This window comes from Chiloscyllium punctatum, chromosome 49 (assembly GCF_047496795.1).
Source record: "Chiloscyllium punctatum isolate Juve2018m chromosome 49, sChiPun1.3, whole genome shotgun sequence".
In the NCBI taxonomy this organism is placed as follows: Eukaryota; Metazoa; Chordata; class Chondrichthyes; order Orectolobiformes; family Hemiscylliidae; genus Chiloscyllium; species Chiloscyllium punctatum.
The window spans coordinates 27,883,772-27,889,771 of NC_092787.1; the positions used below are offsets into that span (position 1 = coordinate 27,883,772).

Genomic DNA, 6,000 nt, shown 5'->3' on the forward strand with positions numbered 1-6,000 from the left:
GATTGGTTTCAAAGCAAATCTGTTCCAGTCTCACATCAAACCATTTCCTCTCAGCTTTACAGAACAGTATCAGGAAACAGAAGAAATCTTGGATATTTCACATATACTTTCACTTTAACTGTAGTCTGATCCTGGCTAAACTCGCATATTAACACTATTACTCGGCAAAGACTCCCTCAACAAGCATTAACAAACAATGGCGCCCTCACGTCCCAGGCAGCAAGCACAGATAACAAAGGATGCTACTCAGTCCTATACGCTGAATCTTTGAAAGAGCTGTCCAATTAATCCAACTCCACCCCCACAGTCCAATTAATCCAACTTCCCCTTTTTAGATATTTATCCAATTCCCTTTTGAAAGTTATTGTTGAACCTGCTTCTACTGCCTGTTCAAGCACAGCTTTCTGAATGATAACTTGTTGCTCACCTCCCCTCTGGCTACTTTGCCAATTCTCTTCAAACCATATTGCCCTGGTGAGCATTCTTCCTGCTACTGGAAATAATCACCTTGCTGTGTATAAGCTAGCTATTATGGTTCCTACAACAGTGATAATACATCAAAGTATTTCACTATCTGGAAAGTGCTGTGTGACACCATGAGTGGTTCAGAATGTACATCATCTTTCAATAAGATAACCAGTTAACCCAGGCCTAGCAGTGAGTTCAACAGGCATTGCATTGTTAACAGCTTCACTTCATTATGTTTCTACAAATGGCATCAATGCTGAAATGAAAAAGAAACATTTCTGGCTTCCAAATAAACCTCTGGAATGAGATGGCACAGGCACTGGGCAAGCCTGCAGTACCCTGCCCACACAAAAGCTCAAAGCATATTACCAATTAACATGTATAAAAGGTGCTAAAGGACAGATGCCACCCTGTTAAATCCTGCACTATTCAGTCTCCAGGGCCACAAACCACTGAACGTATTAACTATAAGAACACAAGAAATAGGAGCAGGAGTAGACCATATGGGCAAGCTTATCCCAGCATTCAATAAGATAATGGCTATTCTGTTCTAGACTTCAATGCCTCTTTCAGGCCAGCTTACTGCTTTCATTGCTCTCCAATCCACAATATTTCAAAAATCACCTACCGACTCTTTAAATGTTGAGCGACTGAGGCTCCACAACTCTCTAGAGTAGAAAATTCCCTAGACATTTACTACTTTTAGAGAAGCAATTTCTTTGCATTTCAGTTTTAAATGAATATCCCTTATTCTGTAGCGACAAACCCATGTTTGAAGTTCTCTCACTAGTAAAAACATCTTCTCAACATCTATTCTCTATTTTGTATGTTTCAATAAGATCAACATTCATTCTTCTAAATGCTAATGAGGAAATGTGTAACTTGTTTACCCGTTCTTGATAAGTCAGCCCCTTCGTCCCAGGAATCAGCCCAGTGAATCTCATTTGAATTACCTCCAATTACAGTATATCATGTTTTAAATATTGAGACCAAAACTATGGTTGGTACTCTAGGCGCAGCCTTACTAAAAATCCGTATGTGTTGCCCAAGAAACAATCGAGGCCCAAGACTGGTATTACTGTGCAAAAAGTGCACAGTTGGCAACATCCTCCTTCCACTATCTCATTTTCCTGACCTGCACTTTTACTCCTCTCTCACAATCTAAACCATCCTTTACCTTGGCCCCACCAGAACGCCTCTCCCTCAACCCTCTATTTACCCAATCCAGTATCACTTGTGTTCACCCTTTCGCCTTTCTGTTGACTCCTTCCCAACTTTTCCGCCTCCAGTTTATTCCCACTGCCATCCCTATGGCTCTTTCCCCACACCACACCCTCCTCCTGCAGCCTCTCTCCTCCCTACTTTATTTGGAGTATTGTGTGCAGTTTTGGGTCCCATATCTCAGAAAGGATGTACTGGCCCTACAGCAGGTTCATGAGAATTGTCCCAGGAATGAAAAGCTTAACATATAAGGAACATTAGGACTCTGGGTTTATACTCATTTGAGTTTAGATGGATGAGAGGAGGATCAAATTGAAACATACAGACTACTGAATGGCCTGGACAGAGTAGAAGTTGGGAAGATGTTTTCATTGGTAGGAGAGGCGAGGACCAGAAGACATAGCTTTAGAGTAAAGGGAAGACCATTTAGGAGAGAGATAAGGAGAAACGTCTTCAGCCAGAGAGTGTTGAATCTATGGAATTCACTGCTACAGAAGGCTGTGGAGGCCAGGTCATTGAGACCAAGGTAAGATAGGTCCTTGAGTATCAAGGATATCAAGGGTTATGGTGGAGAAAGCAGGAGAATGGGGTTGAGAAACTTATCAGCCATAATTAAATGACAGAGCAGACTCTAAGGGCTGTATGGCCTAATTTCTGCTTCTATGTCTTATGGTCTCACATTCCTTCATACTGATCCTTTTCCACTTGCCTCCCCTCCATCACCATCGGAGGGGGAGGGGGAGGGGGAGGGGGAGGGGGAGGGGGAGGGGGAGGGGGAGGGGGAGGGGGAGGGGGAGGGGGAGGGGGAGGGGGAGGGGGAGGGGGAGGGGGAGGGGGAGGGGGAGGGGGAGGGGGAGGGGGAGGTTTCTCCCTCCAGTCTCTCAGTACATATTGTTTCTTTCTCCCTATGACCTGGATGCTCTGTGTTGGGGCCTGTGGAATATCTGAGTATCTATTTCTCTCATTTGTCATAGCGTTGGGCTCCCCTTCACGTCTCTGTTCTACAGACTTTGGGTTCTCACACTCCTCTTCCCTTCACCTCTATGCTGTACCCTGGGCTCTGAGAGATGAACTCTGTAACTCTGTCCCCCCTTCTCAGCACCACTACCAACCACCATTGCCAACAAATTACCTGCAACTGTCTCTAGGTCCTGTCTATTAGGCTTCGTGACCTGGTCTCTACCTCTCTGCCCGTTTCCCCTTCATCTATCCAGGTCCTGGCTACTGTACTGAAAGTACACAGGATCTTATCCTATACCGCTTGAGGTGATGTCTTTACACTCCCATCCTCTCCCATCTGTCACACTCCTTCTCCCCTCACCAGTACACTGTGTATATACTGGTGTGAGGTGAAGTCTGTATCGCTCTCCTCACCACAACTGCATACTGGCACCTGTAGTCCTGTACACAGGTCTGCTGTAAAGTCACCCCCAGCTCTCTCTCTCTCTCTCTCCCCCCCTAACTCCCTCACCTGTAAACTGGGTCCTGTAGTCTATATATTAGGTGGTGTATACACATTGTACATGATGATGTGTACACACTGGGCCCAGCTGCAGTCTCTATCCCTCTCACCTGTACTCTGGGTGGTGTATACAGTGACCAGTACACACTGTAGGGTGATGTATACACGATAAGGTGCACACACTGGGCCCAGCTGCAGTCTCTATCCCTCTCACCTGTACTCTGGGTGGTGTATACAGTGACCAGTACACACTGTAGGGTGATGTATACACGATAAGGTGCACACACTGGGCCCAGCTGCAGTCTCTATCCCTCTCACCTGTACTCTGGGTGGTGTATACAGTGACCAGTACACACTGTAGGGTGATGTATACACGATAAGGTGCACACACTGGGCCCAGCTGCAGTCTCTATCCCTCTCACCTGTACTCTGGGTGGTGTATACAGTGACCAGTACACACTGTAGGGTGATGTATATACGATAAGGTGCACACACTGGGCCCAGCGGCAGTCTCTAACCCTCTCGCGCCGCCATTTTCCCCGGCCGCGGATCGGCGACGTGTACATCCTGACGTCACACGCACCCTCGCGTCATTGCGTCATCACTCCGGACCGTTAGAGGCGGTGCCTCGGGATCAGCGCGAGCGTTATCGTCCGTCACAGCATCTCATTCGCCAGTGTTATAGTTCACCATAATACTTCATTATTATAGATCACTAAGTAATCTACTTCAGTATTATAGTTCACCATAATACTTCATTATTATAGATCACTAAGTAATCTACTTCAGTATTATAGTTCACCATTATACTTCATTATTATAGATCACTAAGTAATCTACTTCAGTATTATAGTTCACCGTTATACTTCATTATTATAGGTCACTAAGTAATCTACTTCAGCATTATAGTTCACCGTTATACTTCATTATTATAGGTCACTAAGTAATATACTTCAGTATTATAGTTCACCATTATACTTCATTATTATAGATCACTAAGTAATCTACTTCAGTATTATAGTTCACCGTTATACTTCATTATTATAGGTCACTAAGTAATCTACTTCAGCATTATAGTTCACCGTTATACTTCATTATTATAGGTCACTAAGTAATATACTTCAGTATTATAGTTCACCATTATACTTCATTATTATAGGTCACTAAGTAATCTACTTCAGTATTATAGTTCACCGTTATACTTCATTATTATAGATCACTAAGTAATCTACTTCAGTATTATAGTTCACCGTTATACTTCATTATAGATCACTAAGTAATCTACTTCAGTATTATAGTTCACCATTATACCTCATTATTATAGATCACTAAGTAATACACTTCAGTATTATAGTTCACCATTATACCTCATTATTATAGATCACTAAGTAATAAACTTCAGTATTATAGTTCACCATTATACCTCATTATTATAGATCACTAAGAAATATACTTCAGTATTATAGTTCACCATTATACTTCATTATTATAGATCACTAAGTAATAAACTTCAGTAATTATAGTTCACCATTATACTTCATTATAGATCACTAAGTAATACACTTCAGTATTATAGTTCACCATTATACCTCATTATTATAGATCACTAAGAAATATACTTCAGTATTATAGTTCGCCATTATACTTCATTATTATAGATCACTAAGTAATCTACTTCAGTATTATAGTTCACCATTATACTTCATTATTATAGATCACTAAGAAATCTACTTCAGTATTATAGTTCACCATTATACTTCATTATTATAGATCACTAAGTAATAAACTTCAGTAATTATAGTTCACCGTTATACTTCATTATAGATCATTAAGTAATCTACTTCAGTATTATAGTTCACCATTATACTTCATTATTATAGATCACTAAGTAATACACTTCAGTATTATAGATCACCATTATACTTCAGTATAGATCACTAAGTAATACACTTCAGTATTATAATTCACCATTATACTTCAGTATAGATCACTAAGTAATACACTTCAGTATTATAGTTCACCATTATACTTCATTATTATAGATCACTAAGTAATACACTTCAGTATTATAGTTCACCATTATACTTCATTATAGATCACTAAGTAATACACTTCAGTATTATAGTTCACCATTATACTTCATTATTATAGATCACTAAGTAATACACTTCAGTATTATAATTTACCATTGTACTTCATTATTATAGATCACTAAGTAATACACTTCAGTATTATAATTCACCATTATACTTCATTATAGATCAATAAGTAATATACTTCAGTATTATAGTTCACCATTATACTTCATTATAGATCATTAAGTGATCTACTTCAGTGTTATAGTTCACCATTATACTTCATTATAGATCACTAAGTAGTACACTTCAGTATTATAGTTCACTATTATACTTCATTATTATAGATCACTAAGTAATACACTTCAGTATTATAGTTCACCGTTATACTTCATTATCATAGATCACTAAGTAATATACTTCAGTATTATAGTTCACCATTATACTTCAGTATTATAGATCACTAAGTAATACACTTCAGTATTATAGTTCACTGTTATACTTCATTATAGATCATTAAGTAATCTACTTCAGTATTATAGTTCACTATTATACTTCATTATTATAGATCACTAAGTAATACACTTCAGTATTATAGTTCACCATTATACCTCATTATTACAGTTCAGTATGATAATTCACCAGTGTTATACTTGATAATTATAGTTCAGTATTAGTTCATCAGTATTATACTTCATTATTATAAAACTATATTATAATATTATAATCCAACAGGTTTATTTCGAAGCACTAGCTTTCAGAGGACTGTTCCTT

At 39.2% G+C, this 6,000-nt stretch overlaps 1 protein-coding gene across 1 annotated transcript in view; it reads right to left on the bottom strand.

The window, feature by feature from the left end:
• The window catches only part of sec16a (SEC16 homolog A, endoplasmic reticulum export factor), a 73,195-nt gene extending 69,479 nt beyond the window's left edge, over window positions 1–3,716 (bottom strand). Inside the window, exon 1 of the mRNA XM_072566040.1 lies at window positions 3,262–3,716. The gene's annotated coding sequence lies outside the window, so the exon portion shown is untranslated. The remainder of the gene's footprint in view (window positions 1–3,261) is intronic.
• Between the last annotated feature and the right edge of the window lie 2,284 nt (window positions 3,717–6,000).